The sequence below is a fragment of the Podarcis filfolensis genome (assembly GCF_964270895.1).
Source record: "Podarcis filfolensis genome assembly, chromosome: 10".
NCBI lineage: Eukaryota > Metazoa > Chordata > Lepidosauria > Squamata > Lacertidae > Podarcis > Podarcis filfolensis.
In genome coordinates this window covers 74394508-74417727 of record NC_139612.1, presented here as the reverse complement: position 1 = coordinate 74417727, position 23220 = coordinate 74394508, and the positions used below count along the sequence as shown (strand labels likewise).

Genomic DNA, 23220 nt, shown 5'->3' with positions numbered 1-23220 from the left:
GCCCTCCAGATCCTGAAAACAGCTCTGTGAGTTGTCAGAGGACTGCCCACCATCCTATTCAAAACAAGGCAGCATGGGCAGTAAGCCCTCGTCAGCAACCATTGCCAGAGATGTCTGTATGGGGAACGGTGGGCTGAGCATAACACACGGAGGCAGCTCAGAGGCATCCCTGCTGGTCGCTCGCTCCAAGGGAGGGGACATCCTACCCCAGGCTCTTTCTGTGGGAATGTTTAGGGAGGCAGGAGAGGATAAATTCTTTTATGACATCCTTCCTAACTTGCGTTGGCAAGTTCTATAACTTAGCAGAGTTGTTAAACAATCCCTCTTTTAAATCACACAGCAGTTAGCTAGTTGCAGGCTCGTCTGAGCCTCACTATTTAGGATTCCTGGTAAGATCCCTTTTTCTATCCCTCCTAAAAGAATAGACACGACTATCTGATTAAAGTTAACATAAAACTAGTTTACTTACAATCATCCAGTTCACAATAAGATCCCTGAAGGCAGACCTAAGTTACATAACTCAATATATATCAACACGAACTATCCCATAAGGGAAATAATCTCAAGTGACTGCAACTGAGCAGTCACTTCTTCCTAACTTGTAGGAACACAAAAAGGAGAAGAAGAAGAGCAGAACATGGAGGCCGTGTGCTCCTCTGTCCAAGAACAGGCCACACCTACATGAAGTGCCATGCAGAGGAAGTCTGTCCCAGCTCAGGAGGAACTAGCAAGTCTTCTCCTGAGTGACACAAGCATTCCCCAGCATGTGCCTTGTAGGAATGTTGCATTTGACTGCAATACAATTTTACACCCCATACCTTCACTACCCAATAATCATTTGCAAGCGTACTTCTTCCAAGGCTCAGTAGTTAAGATTCTGAGCTTGAAAAACAAAACCCCTTAGATTGAAGCATCACCAGAGAAACTTCCTCATGTGCATCTCACACAACATTCCCATCTCCAGTTGGGATCAGCTGAGACCTCAGAAAGAAATCATTGTTTTGGGGGAGAGTGGCGTGGAACCATGCCTGAGTCAAAAGATTACAGAGCAAAGACAGCACCCTATTCACGTTTCATAAGAAGTTGGTTTGTTCCCATGAATTTTACCAGTGAGCTTCTTAACAGAATTTCATATCCCCTTATAAAGTCATGTCCAGCGATACCTTCATGCCCAAGCAGTCTCCTGTCTCAGATGCAAGCTATCCCCTTGGCCAGCTACCACTGGACATCCTGCACCTTGTTTTCTTTTGCAAACCTCCCAGCCTCAGCAGTTCAAATTCCAGCCTACACATGCACTTATGCGCACACACTTGTCGGGAACATGTTGCCATATTTGATTATTATAATGTTTTACATATAAACACCAGAACTTCACATGTACCTCATGCTTTTAGGAATGATTTCCTGCTGAGTTCATTGCTCAGAGTGGACTCTGAGAGGAAGACGTCCCACACTCCATACATCTAAATGGGTTCTCCCATGTGAGAGTCCCTAGATATTCCTTAATCACTCCATTATAAATAAAGCACTTTTTGCAGTCTTTTCATTTAAACTGCTGCTCCTCTCTGAGTTTGTTGATGGTTTGAAGGGTTTCAACTCTTAAAGTTCTTCCTGTCCATGAGTCTGTTGATTTTGAACTTCCACTAAGAGTGAACCTATATCTACTTTCCTGATATTTATATGGTTTGTCTTTTGTGTGAGTTTGTTGACATAAATCAAGGGTTCCACTCTGACTGAAGCTCCTTCCACAGTCCATACCTTTAAATCGTTTCTCCCCTGTGTGTTGCTGATGTTTTCTTAGATTTCCACTTTGAATGAAGTATTTACTGTACTCCATACATTGAAATGGAGTCTGTTGATGTTTCCTAAGACATCCACTATTACTAAAACTCTTTTCACACTCCATCCATTGAAATGGTTTCTCCCGTGTGTGTGTCCGTTGATGTGTTCTAAGCTTTTCATTATCACCAAAGGTCTTTCCACATTCCATACATTTAAATGGTTTCTTACCTATGTGAGTCTGTTGATGTATTCTCAGGTTTCCACTATCACTGAAGCTCTTTCCACACTCCACACATGTAAATGGTTTCTCTCCTGTATGAGTCCGTTGATGTGATCTAAGGCTTGTATTACACTGGAAACTCTTTCCACACTGTGAGTCTGTTGATGTTTTTTAAGTGTTCCACTATAACTGAAGCTCTTTTCACAATTTATGCATTTAAATGGTTTCTCCCCTGTGTGAGTCCATTGATGTTTTTTAAGGTCTGCATTCTGACTGAAGCTCTTTCCACATTCCATACATTTAAATGGTTTCACCCCTGTGTGAGTCTGTTGATGTCTTCTAAGGCTTCCACTATTACTAAAACTCTTTTCACACTCCATACATTGAAATGGTTTCTCCCCTGTGTGTGTCCGTTGATGTGTTCTAAGGCTTGTATTACAACGGAAACTCTTTCCACACTCTATACATTTATATAGTTTCTCCCCTGTGTGAGTCTGTTGATGGTATCTAAGGCTTCCACTAATACTATAGCTCTTTCCACACTTGATACATTTAAATGGTTTCTCCCCTGTGTGAATCCGTTGATGTTTTTTAAGGTCTGCATTCTGACTGAAGCTCTTTCCACACTCCATACATTTATATGGTTTCACCCCTGTGTGAGTCTGTTGATGTCTTCTAAGGCTTCCACTATTACTAAAACTCTTTTCACACTCCATACATTGAAATGGTTTCTCCCCTGTGTGTGTCCGTTGATGTGATCTAAGGCTTGTATTACAACGGAAACTCTTTCCACACTCTATACATTTATATGGTTTCTCCCCTGTGTGAGTCTGTTGATGTGATCTAAGGCTTCCACTATCACTAAAACTCTTTCCACACTCCATACATTGAAATGGTTTCTCCCCTGTGTGAGCCCGCTGATGTGATCTAAGGCTTCCACGAACACGAAAACACTTTCCACACTCCATACATTGAAATGGTTTCTCCCCTGTGTGAGCCCGTTGATGTGATTGAAGGCTTCCACTATCACGAAAACACCTTCCACACTCCATACATTTATATGGTTTCTCCCCTGTGTGAGTCCGTTGGTGTGATCTAAGCTCTCCACTCTGATTGAAGCTCTTTCCACACTCCATGCATGTAAATGGTTTCTCCCCTGTGTGAGTCCGTTGATGTCTTTTAAGGCTTCCATATTGACTAAAGCTCTTTCCACACTCCATACATTCATATGGTTTCTCCCCTGTGTGAGTCCGTTGATGTGATCTAAGCTTTCCACTATAACTGAAGCTCTTTCCACACTCCATGCATTTAAATGGTTTCTCCCCAGTGTGAGTCCGTTGATGGTTCCTAAGGCTTCCATTTTCACTAAAGCTCTTTCCACACTCCATGCATTTAAATGGTTTCTCCCCAGTGTGAGTCCGTTGATGTCTTCTAAGGTTTCCACTATCATTAAAGCTCTTTCCACACTCCATACATTCATATGGTTTCTCCCCTGTGTGAGTCCGTTGATGTGATCTAAGGCTTGCACTGAAACTGAAGCACTTCCCACACTGCACACATTTAAATGGTTTCTCCCCTGTGTGAGTCCGTTGATGTGATCTAAAGCTTCCATTATCACTAAAGCTCTTTCCACACTCGATACATTTAAATGGTTTCTCCCCTGTGTGAGTCCGTTTGTGCAATTTAAGGTTTACACACTGACTGAAGTTCTTCCCACACTCCCTGCACTTAAAAGATTTTCTCTCTTTGTGAGTCCGCTGGTGTGTTCTAAGTTTTGCATTGAAAGAGCTCTTTCCGCACTCCATACTTTTAAATGGGTTCTTTCTTTTTTGTGTTCGTTGATGTGAACTATGTGTGCTCATTCAGTGAAGCATATTCCACATTTCACACATTTTAATGGCTATTCCTAATGAAACGAAAGATGTCCTGTCCCCTGCAATTCTGTCTTCTCCATCACCTTTTTCAGAGTGGGCAGAAAGGAAATCCTGTTTGGGTTTCAGGAAAGAGAACATAGGGGGGAAAAGGACACATCAACCGCCATTAGCACCTTCTCTTATTTCAACATCTCCTACATTCTCCTATGTCCTACCGATATTCCCAATTTTTAGGAAATGTAAATGGTATGATGTCAAATGGTAGTAATGCATCAACAACCTTTCATAATCCTAACTCATCTTTAATAACACTGCATGACCTTGGAATACTGTTGTCCTGTGGGAAATCCTTTGAAATCAAGTGGTTGACCCTGTTTCCGCCTCAATCTCTTAATGAATCACCTGCACAGTGCCATTGGCCTCAGGAGGTCCATACGGACGATTATGTGAGACCCAGGTCTACATCTTTTCCAGGGACTGTGGTCTGGGTAAGTCAGAGAACTAGTGACAAGGCTTGGTGCTTGGGGTCAGCTGAATGGGTGCTCAGGGAACCTCCTGTTCTTGCAAAAGAAGGACCTCTGTCTACATGCCTCACATTGCATGGAGCAGGAGAAGCAGAAGGAAAGCAGATGGCACATGGGAATCCTAGACAGAAACAGCCACCCCCATTGCTCCTTATAATAATGATGGGCTGCCTGATCCTCTGTTTGTCTTCTGACACAGGACTATCCTAATCTGGCACTGAAAAGCAGGATATTCAAGGCAAGGAGATAACTGTACTTAATGGTAGGTAGCCATATTAGTCTGACACAGTTGATGTAAAAAAGTAAAAAAATAGTCCAGTAGCACCTTAGGGACCAACTAAGTTGGTTCTAGCTTTTGTGTGCATGCACACTTCTTCATATAGTGATGGGCAGTGGGAGATGGTAGTAGGAGTACCCTTCTGAGAAAAACCCCACTCCACCCTCCCACGATATACAAGGGTCTGGTGACATCTGTGTCAGTGTATCTGAAGAAGTGTGCATGCAGACGAAAGCTTATACTCAGGACAATCTTAGTTGGTCTCTAAGGTGCTACTGGACTATTTTTTAATTTTTTATTTCAACTGCGTCAGACCAACACGGCTCCCTACCTGCATCTAGATGTCATGGGGTGTTGGGGTGCAGTAATTCCTTGGGTGGGGGACATGTCCTACACCTTCTGGGGTCATTTTCCACCCTTGGTCCCCACCCTGCACTCAGCTCTCACCTGTGGCTTCCAGAAGCTGTCAGCATGCAACAGGGCTTCAAGCAACGGCTGCAACCGGCTGGCAAACATGTGCAGACAAGTCCTTGGTACAAGATTAGCATAAGCAGACATGGCAGGGCAAGACTCAGGTATAAGATTAGCATAGACAAATGTGTCTTAAGTACCCACCACCCAAAAGTGCAATAGGAGTTCCTTTGCAAAACAGGGATGCAGAAAAGGGAGGTATGGGGAAGTCGTTGAAATAAGGCTTAAGAAAAAGAGGTTACGAAATTATACGTGTTTATATTTTTGTTTGTCTATGTATTGTTAGTTGTAATGTGTTTTAATTCATGTTGGAAAATCAATAAAAATTTATAAAAAAAACAAAAGGAGTTCCTTTGCATGTCTGGAGCCTGAGGCGAGTCAGGTGATGAGATTTGGCTTCCTTTGGCTAACAATGAGCCCAGCAATTGTCACCTCTGAGAACTTCCTGGAGTCCTTTTGCAAGGGGGAAATAGTTTTGGAATGGGGGGAACTGGGAAAGGAGATGATTTTATATTATTTTTAAAGTTAGGTGACTTCTCTGAGCTGTCAGGTTGGAAGGATATATTCAGGCATAATATTTGTAATATTTAACTTTAAAGATGTGCCCCCCCTGTAATTTCCGTAACAAGCCGATACAATTGTAGCCAGAAGCGGATTCCAAAATCTGAGGGCTCCCTTGGACGAGAAACAAGGAGACCAGCCAGGAAAAGCAGAGCAAAAGAGCAGCCAGTAGGTCTTGATTGAAGACTGTCGCCACAGGACTCCCACCTGCCACCAGGTGGAACAAGATGGAAGCCCCCAACAAAAGAAGACCCCAACTTTTATTAGCTGCTAAGCCCCCATGCTACACCCCCAAGACTACATCATGATTACATCATGACTACATCATTGACACATCACAAAGAGGAGGGGTTGAGGGAGGAGTTGTGGTGGTAACCTGAGAGTCTTGTTGAGAGCCAGTGGGGTGTAGTGGTTAAGAGCGGTAGTCTCGTAATCTGGGGAACCGGGTTCGCTTCCCCGCTCCTCCACCTGCAGCTGCTGGGTGACCTTGGGCCAGTCACACTGCTCTGAAGTCTCTCAGCCCCACTCACCTCACAGAGTGTTTGTTGTGGGGGAGGAAGGGAAAGGAGAATGTTAGCCGCTTTGAGACTCCTGAAGGGGAGTGATAAAGCGGGATATCAAATCTGAACTCTTCTTCTTCTTCTTCTTCTTGTCACCTGCCCGGTTGCTCCTTTCCTCTCCCCATGATTATATTCCTGAGGACAAAGAGGAGTTCATGTGTTTCCTGCAACACATGAATCCCAATCCCAAAGAAGGGCAGTGCCAAAGAATGCTCCACCTATCGTCCAATTGCACCCATTACACACACTAGCAAGGTTATGCTTAAAATGCTACAAGGCAGGCTTAAGCAGTATGTGGACCGAGAACTTCCAGAAGGGCAAGCTGGATTTCAGAGGGACAGAGGAACCAGAGACCAAATTGCAAGTGTGCTGAATTATGGAGAAAGCTAGAAAACATTTACTTCTGCTTCATTGACTACACAAAATCCTTTGACTGTGGCCACTGCAGCAAACTATGGCGAGTTCTTAAAGAAATGGGAGTGCCTGATCACATCTGTCTCTTGAGAAATCTCTTTGTGGGACAAGAAGCTACAGTTAGAACTGGACATGGAACAACTGATTGGTTCAAAATTGGGAAAGGAGTATGACAAGGCTGTATATTGTCTCCCTGCTTATTTAACGTAAATGCAGAATTCATCATGCGAATGGCTGGGCTGGATGAATCATGTAATAAAAAATTTAAGGTCTTATATATATAATAAATGTTCATAAATGTACCAACCAAGCACATGCAGATATGTCGACCACATGTCTGGAGCAGCTCAGGAAGACCGTCCTGAAACCATTTTGACTCCCAATCTGACCAAATGTTTTCTCTGCAAGGAGGGAGCGGGTGAGGGAACCTTCCCATTGTCTCAGGAATTGGGTAATCACCATCTCAAAGGAAGGGCCAGACTACCAGGAAAGGGAATCAGATAAGGCATTATCAGATAACCAGGCAGACAGGAAAAACAACAACATTCACATTTCTGTTGCAGACCGCCTTTTCTGTGATGTAGGTATGATGTTTGTGGGGGGTGGTCTGGGATTACACCCCTTCTGTGATGTATGTATGATGTATGGAGGGGTGGTCTGGAGCTCCAGGGCAGGGAATTTAAAATGTCTATATAAGGGCAGGCACACCTTAGTTGGGGGTTCTCCTCAGGGGAGCACCCTGTTGCAGCAGATCAATCAAGATCAGGCTTACTAGCTACTTTGCTTCTCAATAGTCTCTGGTTGCCTCTGTTGTTTTCTCCTACCGATGGAGAACCTACAAGGGACTCTATAAAGGGCTCTTGTGTCCCCCATAAGGGAAGAAGGGCAGCTTTTGTTTACAACAGATGGCACCCCAGATGGGATTCAAGGGGGGCAAGGAAGGACTGGTGATCCAGCGCGCACCAGACCATTTGCCAGGAGGAGCCACCAGTCCTCTAGTGACCCCAGGGTCTGGAAAGAACTGGAGTTCCAGCGGGGCTAACCAGAGGAAGCAACGCTTGATCAGGCCAGCCACAAGTTGACTTATTTTTTAATATAATCTTTATTGATTTAAATTACACACATATACAAAGAATTTGCCATCTCATACTGCAAAAAAAGAAATTTAAAGAAAAAACAATGAAGAAAAAAGGAAAGAAGAAAATACAGAAAAACAAAGAAGAAAAAGCAGATTTAAGTGCATAAAAAACTTAAACTTCCTAATTAAATAAAAAAGACTTGTGACAAAATGAGGCTTCCGTTCATTCTCATTGTACTGTTTATACTGCCGTTGTCCCCCCCCCCACCAAGTTTTATATTCTTTAATGTTGTTCCGGTCTACTCCACAAACAGTATTTGTTGTGTTTACAGGTGTCACTCAAGTTCTGCTAATATGGTGTGGTTGGCACAATATGACCTTATATAATCCTTAAATATTCTCCATTCTCCAAGTATTTTCTGGTTCAATACTCCTCTAACTCTTCCTGTCAGTTTTGCTAGCTGTAAATATTCTAACATGCGTATATGGCTTCTCTTGTTGATGTCCACCAGGGTATTTTTGGCTCAAGTAGTCCTTTATATTTATTCCAGATTTTATATCACGATTTTCTTATCACATGGCTCAAAAATCCCCTGTGGACCTTCACTTTTTCGTATATTAAGGAAACATGGAATCCAGACCGATTCTCGTGGCCTTCCAAGTCTAATAGGTCCGTATCTTTGAGTGTAATCCAGTCTTTTATCCAAACCAATCCTGCCGCCGCATGGTAGAATTCCAAATCTGGCAATGCAAAACCACCTCTCTCCTTTTTATCTGTTAATAACTGGTGTTTAATTCTTGGTTTCTTTCCACTCCATATTAATCTAGATATTTCCTTTTCCCACTCCTTAAAACAATTCATTCCTCCTAAAATGGGCATTCTTTGGAATAAGAAAATCATTTTGGGGAGGATATTCATTTTCACAACCGAGAGATGGAGTTTGGTCCAGGTTTCCATATTTTTTTAAAAAAATTCTTTCCATACTTCACTAGAATTATCCTCATATAAATTTAAACTTTTATTTGAAATCCAGATCAGTAGGTAGTTAACCTTATTTTTAATTTCCAGGCCTGTTTCTTCTTGAAGTTCTTTTTTCTATTCCATTGTGAGGCTTTTTGTCAGTAATTTAGTTTTTTGGTAGTTTATTTTCAGCCCCAGGCCGGCCATAAATTAATCTAGTAAAAGACCCTGGGATGGCCAGGAGCAGCGCATGCGGACGTGAGTCTAGGAATGGAGAAGATTGTGGGAGGGATTCTCTGAAACACCCAGCAACCCAGATTCTCATCCTTTGCTGTCTCTTTTGCTTACGGTCTTCACTCCCAGCCTTCCTGGCAAGAGGTAGCGAGGAGGGGGAGGGGAGAACGGGAGAATTGGGGTTCTGCAATTAGAGAGGCAATTAACTGCAAGGGGAGAACCCCAATCAAAGCTCTCATTCCCTATCGGGGAACCTGAGATCTGAAACTTTTCCTTTTTCCCAAGACTGGTCCAAGTGGCCAGTTTGGATAGCAAGGGACTTGGGCTCGGTTTCCAATTTCTCTTTTTCTCGTAAATGCAGCTGCACCGGCAGCACCAAGGTCCAGAAGGAAGTGACTGGTGGGCGTCAGAGTGCAAGGGCGTTTACAGCTCCTTTCCGTTCTCTCTGGAGCAGCCGGATTTGGCACTGGGCTGCCAGGTGTCCAATGGAAAGGGACTCTTTTCCCTAGAAGCAGAAAAGGTTGCTGGGACCCCATGGTAAGTAAAGGGAGGGAGAAGGACTTTGTAGCGTCCTTCGTAGAGAAGACGAACGACTGTCAGGTCAGGAAAGACCTGGGAAAAGGCTAGCGGGTTTTGGTTTTGGTTGAAAAATGGGATCCGCACATTCTAAGAGTTCTAACCGCCAGATGCAAAGGCATGTGCTGGTCGCAGCGGGGGGGGGGGAGTCTCCCTGGATGCTTCAGCAGCCGGCCTCCTCTGGGTCTCCTGGCCCCCTCCTCTCCTCCCTCTGAGCCTGAACTGCTCTCTGCCCCAGACTCTTCCTGCTCACCAAACCCTGTTTCCTCCTCCGCTTGCAATATCTCCCCTTCTGGTCTGCTCCCTTTTCTCCCTCTTTCGGCTCATTGCCACCCCACCACCAGGAAGGCAGCCCTCCTTCAGAAACACCAAGAGAGTAAACAGAAAGTTCTTTGAATGGAGAGGAGCAGAAAGCGGAGTCCCCTCAAGATCAGTATTGGGACCTGTGGCTTTTCAACTTGTTCATAAATGATCTAGACTTAGGAGGGAGCAGGGAGGGGGCAAAGTTTGCTGACGGCAGCAAAATGTCCAGGGTTGTTCAAACAGAGAGAGAATGCAAGGAGCTCCAAAAGGACTTCTTCAAAGGGAGTGAATGGACAGAAAATACAGCTCATTGTCAATGAGATTCAAGTGGTGCATGTGTATGTGTGTGGGGGGGACACCATCTTAATATCATGTACAGGCTCATGGGGTCTGAACTGGATTTCCCTGTGTGCTCTAGACCAGGGGAGAGGGGAGCTGGTCACAGCAGGAGGGGGAATCTCTATGGATGCTTCAGCTGATGGCCTCCTCTGGGTCTCCTGGCCCCCTCCTCTCCTCCCTCTGAGTCTGAACTGCTCTCTGCCCCAGCCTCTGCCTGCTCACCAAACCCTGTTTCCTCCTCAGCTTGCAAAATCTCCCCTTCCGGTCTGCTCCCCTTTCTCCCTCTTTCGGCTCATCCAACCACCAGTCCCTGGGCTCTGAGCCTTCTGCCCTTGTGGGTCCCCCAACTGGTGCCTCCCCCCCCTCACCAGCCAGTCCATGACAACAACAGCAGCCACAGCACTGTGGTCCTCTGGTAGGAAAACTCCCGAGTAGCATGAGTGAATAAAAACTTCTGGGACTATGGAAAAATACTCTCTTTCCCAAACCCTAGAATAAGCAGGAACTCTGGGGTTGCCCCATGGGGTTCATGAGTGAAGATAGCCCCCCCCAGGAGACTTCCCTGGACCCTGCAGCCCCTCCTTCCCCCTCTTGAAATTAGGCTTGGGGGAAATCTCCCATTCAATTTCAGTATTTCAAGTTTTCTTCAGAACGCGCAGGGCAGGAGGCAGCGATGAAGTTCTGGTGAAGAAGCAGTGCTGGGAGATCATGCGGTGGGGGGGGGGGTGACAGAGTTTGGTGCAAAAACCAAAAGTACTTTCATCTAAAATTATACTCACCATTATGAGATGCTGCCTTCATTATTTCATTATTAGACAGTTTTACATATAAACACCAGAACTTCACATATACCTCATGCTTTTAGGAATGATTTCCTGCTGAGTTCATTGCTCAGAGTGGACTCTGAGAGGAAGACGTCCCACACTCCATACATCTAAATGGGTTCTCCCAGGTGAGAGTCCCGGGATGTTCCTTAAATAAAGGTAAAGGTAAAGGGACCCCTGACCATTAGGTCCAGTCGTGACCGACTCTGGGATTGCGACGCTCATCTTGCTTTACTGGCCGAGGGAGCCGGCGCACAGCTTCCGAGTCATGTGGCCAGCATGACTAAGCCACTTCTGGTGAACCAGAGCAGCGCACGGAAACACCGTTTACCTTCCCACGGGAGCGGTACCTATTTATCTATTTGCAGTTTGACGTGCTTTTGAACTGCTAGGTTGGCAGGAGCTGGGACTGAGCAACGGGAGCTCACCCCGTCGTGGGGATTCGAACCGCCGACCTTCTGACCGGCAAGTCCTAGGCTCTGTGGTTTAACCCACAGCGCCACCCGCGTCCCTGTTCCTTAAATACTCCATTATAAATAAATCACTTTCTGCAGTCTTTTCATTCAAACTGATTCTCCTGAGTTTGTTGATGGTTTGAAGGGTTTCAATTCTTAAAGTTCTTCCTGTCCATGAGTCTGTTGATTCTGAACTTCCACTAAGAGTGAACCTCTATCTACTTTCCTGATATTTATATGGTTTCTCCTTTGTGTGAGTTTGTTGACATAAACCAAGGATTCCACTCTGACTGAAGCTCCTTCCACAGTCCATACCTTTAAATGGTTTCTCCCGTGTGTGATTCCGTTGATGCTTCCTAAGATGTCCACTCTGACTGAAGCACTTCCCACACTGCACACATTTAAATGGTTTCTCCCCTGTGTGAGTCCGTTGATGGTTCCTAAGGTCTCCACTCTGACTGAAGCTCTTTCCACACTCGATACATTTATATGGTTTCATCCCTGTGTGAGTCCGTTGATGTTGTCTAAGGTTTCCACTTCTACTAAAGCTGTTTTCACACTCGATACATTCATATGGTTTCTCCCCTGTATGAGTCTGTTGATGTTGTCTAAGGCTTCCACTATCACTAAAGCTTTTTCCACACTCCACACATTTAAATGGTTTCTCCCCTGTGTGAGTCCGTTGATGTTGTCTAAGGTTTCCACTTTGACTAAAGCTGTTTCCACACTCGATACATTTATATGGTTTCTCCCCTGTGTGAGTCCGTTGATGTTGTCTAAGGTTTCCACTTTGACTAAAGCTGTTTCCACACTCGATACATTTATATGGTTTCTCCCCTGTATGAGTCCGTTGATGTTGTCTAAGGCTTCCACTTTTACTAAAGCTGTTTCCACACTCAATACATTTATATGGTTTCTCCCCTGTATGAGTCCGTTGATGTCTTCTAAGGCTTCCACTTTCATTAAAGCTCTTTCCGCACTCCATGCATTCAAATGGTTTCTCCCCTGTGTGTGTCCGTTGATGTATTTTAAGGTGTCCACTCTGACTGAAGCTCTTTCCACACTCTATGCATTTAAATGGTTTCTCTCCTGTGTGATTCCGTTGATGTGATCTAAGGCTTTCACTATGACTAAAGCTCTTTCCACACTCCATGCATTTAAATGGTTTCTCCCCTGTGTGGGTCCGTTGATGTCTTCTTAGGTTTCCACTATTACTAAAACTATTTTCACACTCAATACATTTATATGGTTTCTCCCCTGTATGAGTCGGTTGATGTGATCTAAGGCTTGTATTACAACGGAAGCTCTTTCCACACTCGATACATTTAAATGGTTTCTCCCCAGTGTGAGTCAGTTTGTGCAATTTAAGGTGTCCACTCTGACTGAAGTTCTTCCCACACTCCCTGCACGTAAAACATTTTCTCTCTGTGTGAGTCCGCTGGTGTGTTCTAAGTTTTGCATTGAAACAAAAGCTCTTTCCGCACTCCATACCTTTAAATGGTTTCTTTCCTTTTTGTGTTCGTTGATGTGAACTATGTGTGCTCATTCAGTGAAGCATATTCCACATTTCACACATTTTAATGGCTATTCCTAATGAAATGAAAGGTGCCTTGTCCCCTGCAATTCTGTCTTCTCCATCACCTTTTTCAGAGTGGGCAGAAAGGAAATCCTGTTTGGGTTTCAGGAAAGAGAACATAGGGGGAAAAGGACACATCAACCACCATTAGCACCTTCTCTTATTTCAACATCTCCTACATTCTCCCATGTCCTCCCCATGTTCCCACTTTTTAGGAAATGAAAATGGTATGATGTCGAATGATAGTAATGCATCAGCAACCTTTCATAACCCTAAATCATCTTTAATAACACAGCATGATCTTGGAATACCGTTGTCCTGTGGGACTGCATTTCAAATCAAGTGGTTGCCCCCATTTCCACCTCTAGATCTTCATGAATCACCTGCACAGTCCCGCTGACCTCAGGAGGTCCATATAGACCATTTTGGGAGACCCAGGCCTTCATCTTTTTTAGGGACTGTGATCTGGGTCAGTCAGAGAACTAGTGACAAGGCTTGGTGCTTGGGGTCAGCTAAATGGGTGCTCAGGGAAGCTCCTGTTCTTGGAGATGGACCTCTGTCTACATGCCTCAGATTGCATGGAGAGAGCAGGAGAAGCAGAAGGAAAGCAGCTGGCACATGGGAATCCCAGGCGGAAACACCCACCCCCATTGCTCCTTATAATAATGATGCGCTGCTTGATCCTCTGCTTGTCTTCTGACAGAGGACTATCCTAATCTCGCACTGAAAAGCAGGATATTCAAGGCAAGGAGATAGCTGTACTTCATGGTAGGTAGCCATATTGGTCTGACACAGCTGAAGTAAAAAAATAATAAAAATAGTCCAGCAGTAGTGATGTATGGAAGTGAGAGCTGGACCATAAAGAAGGCTGATTGCCAAAGAATTGATGCTGAGGCTCCAATACTTTGGCACCTCATGAGAAGAGAAGACTCCCTGGAAAAGACCCTGATGTTGGGAAAGATGGAGGGCACAAGGAGAAGGGGACGACAGAGGACAAGATGGTGGGACAGTGTTCTTGAAGCTAACAGCATGAGTTTGACCAAACTGCAGGAGACAGTGGAAGACAGAAGTGCCTGGTGTGCTCTGGTCCAGGGGGTCACGAAGAGGCGGACACGACTAAACGAATAAACAACAACAACAACAACAACAACAACAACAACAACAACAACAACAACAGGACCTCTAGATTCAGGTAGGTAGCCGTGTTGGTCTGACGCAGTTGAAATAAAAAATAGTCCCGTAGCACCTATGATTGTTCTAGATTTAAGCTTTTGTGTGCATGCACACTTCTTCAGATACACTGACACAGATGTCACCAGACCCTTGTATATCGTGGGAGGGTGGAGTGGGGTTTTTCTCAGAAGGGTACTCCTACTACCATCTCCCACTACCCTTCACTATATGAAGAAGTGTGCATGCACACAAAAGCTTAAATCTAGAACAATCATAGGTGCTACGGGACTATTTTTTATTTCAACTGCGTCAAACCAACACCTACCTGCATCTAGATGTCATGGGGTGTTGGGAAGCAGTAGTTCCTTTGGTGGGGGACATGTCCTGCACCTTCTGGGGTCATTTTTCCACCCTTGGTCCCCACCCTGCACTCAGCTCTCACCTGTGGCTTCCAGAAGCTGTCAGCATGCAACAGGGCTTCAAGCAACGGCTGCAACCGGCTGGCTAAACCAGGTGAGGAAAGCTGATGGGTCTCAAATCCTTGGTGGGCTGGGGAATTCTGCTGCACCTGAAGTCAAGCCCTGGTGGATGGAGAGGAAGAGAACAACCGTGAATCCCACAGTCCAGAAGGCAGATTATGCCCGTGTGGAAGAGGAACGTGAAGGGCAGGTGGGGCACGTCCACCTGGAGGCTTGTTATCTAGTCCCAGGGTTACTCTGACCTTGAATTATATATAAATTACAGTATTGAAATGCGCCTGCTCCCACTTCATATTCTGATATTACTCTACTCTGTTTGTCTGTTTCTTACTTGAGTGCTGTTTTGGTATGCTAAGTCAGGGTTTTACTGTAAATTAAGTTTTTGATATTTTTGGGATCCTGTTATGCTTATCTGTCTTCGGTAATAAATTTCTCAGCTGAATTATTTTTTTGCTGCCTCTGAGTGTTTTCTCCTACTCTCCTAACTATACATCGATCATTATGGAGGAGCAAGATCTGCAACCTAAGCCCTCAACAGCTCGGCCCTGTGGACCTGAAGGAGCATCTTCATCCCCATCGCTCAGTCCGGACAGGGAGGTCCGCCTCCGAGGGTCTTCTGCTGGTTCCCTTGCTGTCAGAAGTGAAGTTCCAGGGAACCAGGCAGAGGGCCTCCTGCCCCATGGAATGCCCTCCCTTCCGAGGCCAAGCAAGTAGGCAACCATCTGACATTTAGAAGACAGTTGTATCAGGAGGTTTTTAATGTTTGATGTTTTACTGTCTTGTATATGTACTGTAGGGACGTGGGTGGCGCTGTGGGTTAAACCACAGAGCCTAGGACTTGCCAATTAAAAGGTCGGCAGTTCGAATCCCCGTGACGGGGTGAGCTCCCGTTGCTCGGTCCCTGCTCCTGCCAACCTAGCAGTTTGAAATCACGTCAAAGTGCAAGTAGATAAATAGGTCCCGCTCCGGCGGGAAGGTAAACGGTGTTTCCGTGCGCTGCTGTGGTTCGCCAGAAGCGGCTTAGTCATGCTGGCCACATGACCTGGAAGTTGTACACCGGCTCCCTCGGCCAATAAAGCGAGATGAGCGCCGCAACCCCAGAGTCGGCCACGACTGGACCTAATGGTAAGGCGTCCCTTTAGTAAAGGTACCCCTGCCCGTACGGGCCAGTCGTGTCCAACTCTAGGGTTGTGCGCCCATCTCACTTAAGAGGCTGGGGGCCAGCGCTGTCCGGAGACACTTCCGGATCACGTGGCCAGCGTGACGAAGCTGCTCTGGCGAGCCAGCACCAGCGCAGCACACGGAAACGCTGTTTACCTTCCCGCTATAAAGCGGTACCTATTTATCTACTTGCACTTAAGGGTGCTGTCGAACTGCTAGGTGGGCAGGAGCTGGGACCGAAGACGGGAGCTCACCCCGCCGCGGGGATTCGAACCACCGACCATGTGTTCGGCAAGCCCTAGGCACTGAGGTTTTACCCACAGCGCCACCTGCATCCCATAGGGGTCCTTTACCTTTACCTATATGTACTGTAAGCTGCCCAGAGCAGCTGGGGGAAAATACTAGTACTAGAACTTCTAGAGTGGTACCTCAGGTTACAGACGCTTCAGGTTACAGAGTCTGCTAACCCAGAAATAGTACCTTGGGTTAAGAACTTTGCTTCAGGATGAGAACAGAAATCGCGCGGCGGCAGCAGGAGGCCCCATTAGCTAAAGTGGTACCACAGGTTAAGAACAGTTTCAGGTTAAGAATGGACCTCCAGAACGGATTCAGTTCTTAACCTGAGGTACCACTGTACTATCATTATTATCGTGTGATTTTTTGTAGTTATTTTGGAATTTTTACTGCAATATCAGCTCACGAAATGTTGTGGGTGGAGAAAATCACAGGTTGCCGTAAAGTATAATCCCACCCACAAACTCTCATTCCCACACAGTCTGTAAATTTGGGGAGGTCACACACTTTGCCTGTGCTAATACTGGCAGTCTTTGGCCTGCATAGGCAAACCCTGCGTGTAGAGCCTCCAGCCCCAGGCACTGTCTATCCTGAAAATGGGTCCTTTGACTGGGAAGATTCATGGAGTCGCTGTCATCAGATGCTGAAGGATTGTATCTCAGCTTGTCAGTCACTCTGACACTGCCTACAAAGAGTAAGAGGAACAGAAATGCTTTTGAGGTGCAACTTCCGTATCAATCCTGAGAGCCATTCCATGGACTCTGCACCCCTGTTTCTAATGACAGGTGTACATTATCCTCATCCTCAGTGGAAAAGACATTAAAGATGGAAGCCTGAGAGAGAGGAAAAGGTTTCTGGCTGCTTCCTGGGTGGGATTGCGGAAACCAAGAGCCGCTTCTGAGAAGGCCTCCCCCCTCCCCTCTTCCTCTCGGGATTTCCTCTCCTCTCCAGGGGAACAATGGCTGGACTGGGCAGAACCCCTGTGTCTGGACAGGGCAGGGGCTTATGGGGGCTCATGGGGTGGGAAGAGGATGGAGCTTGCAGGAAGGAGGTGTGGGGGGACAGGACCCCCACTTTCCAGGGATCCTTCTCTGGTCGCCTTGAAGGGGGGCCGATTCCTGGGTGGGAGGGAGAAGCCAAGGCGGCCCCTCCAGAGATTCCCCGAAGAAGCCACGATGGAGACGCCCCGCCCCCGCAAGACTGGTCTTCCTATCTCCCCCCCACCCACCCTGCCAATGCTGCGCTTCCCTGCCTCGGGGATGCCCCCTCCCTTCTCCCCCCACGTCCTTGACCCCCTCCCTCTTTCCCGGAGTCTCCCCTGCACCCAAAGGCCCCCTTGGCTCGGGTCACCCCACGCCCTGCGCGCCACACCTCTCCATTCGCAGCCCCCCCGACAGGAGCAAGGGAGGGACAGGGGGGTCTCTATCCAGGCGTCTCTCGCGCCCCTTAACCTTTTCATGGGCCGCGCGGAGCCTTGGGAAACGGGTGAGGGGTCCGCCCTGCGAGGAAAGCCCCCTTCGCAGCACGCGTGCAGGATCCAGGCCCCACGGAAGGCGCTTGGGGGAGCTGGAGGGGTCTCTGGGTCCTTTTCTCCCCTCTCCCCCCCGCGACCCCTTTACCTCTTTGTCCTCGCTCCCGATTCTCCTTTCCTTTCCTGCAGCATCGAAAGCCGCCCCCCCTAGATCTACGGGGCAGAGCAGCAATCCGGAGTGGAAGCTCCACGTCCTGGAGAAGAAGGCAGGGTGGGAGGGGGCTCACCCCCCCATTCCTGGGACAGAAGAGCCGGATTGGAGGAGGAGGAGGAAGGGGTGGGACGTTTGGGGGCGGGATCTGGGTTTGTGGGGGCGGGGTGAGAGGAGGAGGTGCCGGGAGGGGAGGGAAAGAATTGAGGGGGGAGAGGAAGGTTTCCCCTCTACCGTCTTCCTTCTGGATCAGAAGAGCGGGGGAGGGGCTGATCCTGGAGATCCAGCTGCAAAGAGAGGTCCCCCCCCACAAGTGCAACATCCTCCCCCACCCCACCCCACGAGCTTAGATCCCTCCGTGTTTTAGGTCTTGGTGCTGTTCAAACCAGAAATGGAGGGGGGCAGCTAAACGACTCCCCCCAAATCCCAGCTCCCCACCCCAGCCTCTGACTCAGGCCAGGACAATGACTGTGGACACAGGCCCCGTCCAGGCACAACAGCCAAGAGGCTCAGAAAAGCAGCCGATACAATTGTAGCCAGAAGCGGATTCCAAAATTTGAGGGATCCCTTGGACAAGAAAGAAGGAGACCAGCCAGGAAGAGCAGAGCAAAAGAGCAGCCAGTAGGCTTGGTCTTGATTGAAGACTGTTGCCACAGGACTCCCACCTGCCCCCAGGTGGAACAAGATGGAAGCCCCCAACAAAAGAAGACCCCAACTTTTATTAGCTGCTAATCCCCCATGCAACACCCCCAATACTACATCATGACTACATCATTGACACATCACAAAGAGGAGGGGTTGAGGGAGGAGTTGTGGTGGTAACCTGAGTGTCTTGTCGAGAGCCAGTGGGGTGTAGTGGTTAAGAGCGGTGGACTCGTAATCTGGGGAACCGGGTTTGCGTCTTTGCTCCTCCACATTGTTACAGTAAAATCTGGGTGCGAGGCTGCTCAGCCACCCAGCTCGTCGGACTAAGTCCGCGGGTCCCTGCGGAGGAAAAATGAGCTCAGCTGGAGACAGGAGCAAGCTGCAGAAGATCCACGTTTATTGCACAACAGGTTCAAGGCGAGACTGAACAGCGAGAAAGGGGTGACATGAGCTTTTGAAACTTCCCTCCATGTCCCATAATGCAGTGCAAAATACATCATAGCTACAACATGAATACATTAAAGAGAGGTTGGGTTACACAGATGACATCATGAATACATTAAAGAGAGGTTGGGTTACACAGATGACATCATGAATACATTAAAGAGAGGTTGGGTTACACTGGATTAACATACAGAGGAGGGAGGGGGAATATGCAGAGCTGGAGATATGCGCAGATAAACATTTCCTGAGTACCGGTGATGAGAAGACAATAGTTCGAATATGTAAAGTCTGCCACCTGGCACTGCCCGGAGGAAAGGCCGGGCAGAGCGATTTGACCGGATTAGGGTCTTCCTGAGTACGTGACATTTCGCTTGAGGGATTATGGAGGCAGGGGAGGTGTCATGGAGTCCTGAAGAGACTGAGTCGATCGACACCAAAACCAAGGAGATCGGAGTTACCGTTGATTTTATACGAATTTTTAAGGATTTTTAGTTCATTCTATATTGGTAATTGAAGTTGGAAACAAAATGGATACATTGTTGCAAGATTTGACACTTTTAGAGTTCACCAGTTTCGGTTCCATTGTTCTCCCAGCGGGGAGCCATCAGCAGCTTGTCAAGAGGTTAAATGAGGCATGCAAGAGCTCGCTGAGCTAGCTCTGCAAAACGAATGCATGGTTCTGTTTGGATAGAACGCAGCCATTGAAATGAATGGGGATATAACTTTGTACGGTCTACCCACAGTAAAGATAGGGCGGCAAGGAAGCCTAAGAGTTCGGCTTATTTTGCCCGCATAGGAAGGGAAAGGCGCTTTATTTATGGGGCTTGGGGTAGAGTGTGGTGCTTGTGGAACAGTGTGGGGGCTGAGGGGGCTGTATAGGGCTGGGTGCCCTTGAGGTCATCGCCTCGGACCCTCTGGTGACCTGCGGAGGGAAAAGAGATGCATGCCCCCCCTTCCTTCCGTATCAACATGCAGCTGATGGGTGACCTTGGGCCAGTCACACTTCTCTGAAGTCTCTCAGCCCCACTCACCTCACAGAGTGTTTGCTGTGGGGGAGGAAGGGAAAGGCGAATGCTAGCCGCTTTGAGACTCCTTCGGGTAGTGATAAAGCGGGATATCAAATCTGAACTCTTCTTCTTCTTCTTCTTCTTCTTGTCACCTGCCCGGTTGCTCCTTTCCTCTCCCCATGATTATATTCCTGAGGACAAAGAGGAGTTCATGTGTTTCCTGCAACACATGAATCCCAATCCCAAAGAAGGGCAGTGCCAAAGAATGCTCCACCTATCGTCCAATTGCGCCCATTTCACACACTAGCAAGGTTATGCTTAAAATGCTACAAGGCAGGCTTAAGCAGTATGTGGACCAAGAACTCCCAGAAGTGCAAGCTGGATTTCGAAGGGGCAGAGGAACCAGAGACCAAATTGCAAACATGCGCTGGATTATGGAGAAAGCTAGAGAGTTCCAGAAAGACATCTACTTCTGCTTCATTGACTATGCAAAAGCCTTTGACTGTGTCGACCACAGTAAACTATGGCAAGTTCTTAAAGGAATGGGAGTGCCTGATCACCTCATCTGTCTCTTGAAAAGTCTCTATGTGGGACAAGAAGCTACAGTTAGAACTGGATATGGAACAACTGATTGGTTCAAAATTGGGAAAGGAGTATGACAAGGCTTTAAATTGTCTCCCTGCTTATTTAACGTAGATGCAGAATTCATCATGCGAAAGGCTGGAATGGATGAATCCTGCAATAAAATAATTAAGGTTGATACGGAAGGGGGGGCATGTTTGTCAACCCCCTTCCCAGAAGCCTTCAGAGGGTTCGAGGCGATGACCTCAAGGGCGCCCGGCCCTACAAGGACCCCTCAGCCCCCTCACTGTTTTGCACTAAGCACCACGCAAAACCCAAGCCCCAAAATAAAGTGCCCTTTCCCTTTCCCTGGGTAGACCAGAGGAGCGAGGAGCGTATTTTATGAATGAACAGACTATTTGCCTACGGGAGCGTCCTGACCAATCAGCCTGCACCCAACGCAGCCTCCAGCCAATCAGCACAATGCATTTGGTCTGCAGCGTCAGCTCTTGCAGGCCTCCTTTACCTTCTGACAAGCTGTTGACAGCTCCCTGCTCTGAGAAGAATGGACTGACACCTCGTATCCTTGCTAAGCCCATCAAAATTGATACAATGTAGCAATTCGTTTCCCAAATGAGCTGCCACTGTTTCAAAGGGCTAAAAAAATATAAAAATTCATACAAAATCACCCGTACCACCGATTCTCTTGCTTTCAATGCCAAACTGCTCCATTTCCTCAGGACTTCAAGACTGCCCAGTACCTTCCATAATCCCTCAAGCGGGAGGTCACGGTCACGTACACCCAGGAAAGACCTCATTGATGCCAAATCACCCAGTCTAGCCCTTCCTCCAGGCTCGGCCGGGTGACAGACTATGCAAACTAAGACCCCATTGTTCTCTTACCACCGGTACTCAGAACGTGCCTTTCAATACATGTTCCAACTCTGCATGTTTCCCCCTCCCTCCTCCATATGTTAATCCCGTGTAACCCACCCCTTTTCTGATGTAATTCTGATGTATCAATGATGTAGTGATGATGCCTTTGAACTGTATCTGGGGTAATGGTGGGAAGTTTTAAAAGTTCATGTCACGCCATCCTCGGGGTTCAATCTTGCCTTGAACCTGTTGCGCAATAAACGTGGATCTTCTCCAACTTGCTCCAGTCTCTGGCTGTGCTCCTTTTGTTCCGCAGGGAACCGCGGACTCAGTCCGATGAGCTGGGTGGCAGAGCAGCCTCGCACCTAGATTTTCCATAACAATGTCTTGTATATATAATAAATGTTCATAAATGTACCAACCAAGCACATACATAGATATGTCGACCACATGTCTGGAGCAGCTCAGGAAGACCGCCCTGAAACCATTTAGACTCCCAAACTGACCAAATGTTTTCTCTGCAAGGAGGGAGCGGGTGAGGGAACCTTCCCATTGTCTCAGGAATTGGGAAATCAACATCTCAAAGGAAGGGCCAGACTACCAGGAAAGGGAATCAGATAAGGCATTATCAGATAACCTGGCAGACAGGAAAAACAACAACATTCACATTTCTGTTGCAGACCTCCTTTTCTGTGATGTAGGTATGATGTTTGTGGGGGGTGGTCTGGGGTTACACCCCTTCTGTGATGTATGTATGATGTATGGAGGGGTGGTCTGGAGCTCCAGGGCAGGGAATTTAAAATGGCTATATAAGGGCAGGCACACCTTAGTTGGGGGTTCTCCTCAGGGGAGCACCCTGTTGCAGCAGATCAATCAAGATCAGGCTTACTAGCTACTTTGCTTCTCAATAGTCTCTGGTTGCCTCTGTTGTTTTCTCCTACCGATGGAGAACCTACAAGGGACTCTATAAAGGGCTCTTGTGTCCCCCATAAGGGAAGAAGGGCAGCTTTTGTTTACAACAGATGGCACCCCAGATGGGATTCAAGGGGGGCAAGGAAGGACTGGTGATCCAGCGCGCACCAGGCCATTTGCCAGGAGGAGCCACCAGTCCTCTAGTGACCCCAGGGTCTGGAAAGAACTGGAGTTCCAGCGGGGCTAACCAGAGGAAGCAACGCTTGATCAGGCCAGCCACAAGTTGACTTATTTTTTAATATAATCTTTATTGATTTAAATTACACACATATATAAAGAATTTGCCATCTCATACTGCAAAAAAAGAAAATTAAAGAAAAAACAATGAAGAAAAAAGGAAAGAAGAAAATACAGAAAAACAAAGAAGAAAAAGCAGATTTAAGTGCATAAAAAACTTAAACTTCCTAATTAAATAAAAAAGACTTGTGACAAAATGAGGCTTCCGTTCATTCTCATTGTACTGTTTATACTGCCGTTGTCCCCCCCCCCCACGTTTTATATTCTTTAATGTTGTTCCCGTCTACTCCACAAACAGTATTTGTTGTGTTTACAGGTATCACTCAAGTTCTGCTAATATGGTGTGGTTGGCACAATATGATCTTATAGAATCCTTAAATATTCTCCATTCTCCAAGTATTTTCTGGTTCAATACTCCTCTAACTCTTCCCGTCAGTTTTGCTAGCTGTAACTATTCTAACATGCGTATATGGCTTCTCTTGTTGATGTCCACCAGGGTATTTTTGGCTCAAGTAGTCCTTTATATTTATTCCAGATTTTATATCACTTTTCTTATCACGTGGCTCAAAAATCCCCTGTGGACCTTCACTTTTTCGTATATTAAAGAAGCATGGAATCCAGACCGATTCTCGTGGCCTTCCAAGTCTAATAGGTCCGTAT

General features: G+C 46.8%; 2 protein-coding genes and 1 long non-coding RNA gene across 3 annotated transcripts in view; 2 read left to right on the top strand and 1 right to left on the bottom strand.

Annotated features, from left to right (window-relative positions):
- Positions 1-23220, top strand: part of PPP6R2 (protein phosphatase 6 regulatory subunit 2) — a 1004265-nt gene that overhangs the window by 297654 nt on the left and 683391 nt on the right. The gene's annotated exons all lie outside the window — the stretch shown is intronic.
- LOC310743153 overlaps positions 1-23220 on the bottom strand; it is a 187193-nt gene that overhangs the window by 113138 nt on the left and 50835 nt on the right. The gene's annotated exons all lie outside the window — the stretch shown is intronic.
- The window catches only part of LOC310742923 (uncharacterized protein), a 177435-nt gene continuing 159701 nt past the window's right edge, over positions 5487-23220 (top strand). Inside the window, exon 1 of the mRNA XM_083572777.1 lies at positions 5487-5672. The gene's annotated coding sequence lies outside the window, so the exon portion shown is untranslated. The remainder of the gene's footprint in view (positions 5673-23220) is intronic.